Below are 383 nucleotides of genomic sequence, written 5' to 3'. Positions count from 1 at the left end.
TGAAAGCTCCTTGAAAAAAAAAAAACACAATCATGGCCATATAAATTCACTGTTCTGAGAAGTCCTGTTGAATTTACCAAGCATTTCCCAAATTTATTTATTAATTTGTTACCTCTATTACATATATTTACTACATTTTTAACTTAGTAACTATTAATAACCCCAAACATAGAAACAATGCCCCAAGGATGTTCTGTGATGTTACTATTATTCTGTTGGAAATGTGCAGAAGAGTTATAACATATACTCCATTTATTTATTTATTTATTTATTTAATGTTATTTATTTATTTATTTATTTGAGATGGAGTCTTGTTCTGTCACCCAGGCTGGAATGCAGTGGGATAATCTTGGCTCCCTGCAACCTCCACATCCCAGGTTCAG

Source organism: Mandrillus leucophaeus, unplaced genomic scaffold, assembly GCF_000951045.1.
Source record: "Mandrillus leucophaeus isolate KB7577 unplaced genomic scaffold, Mleu.le_1.0 Scaffold514, whole genome shotgun sequence".
NCBI classification, from domain to species: domain Eukaryota; kingdom Metazoa; phylum Chordata; class Mammalia; order Primates; family Cercopithecidae; genus Mandrillus; species Mandrillus leucophaeus.
Note: the sequence above shows the minus strand (reverse complement) of the source record.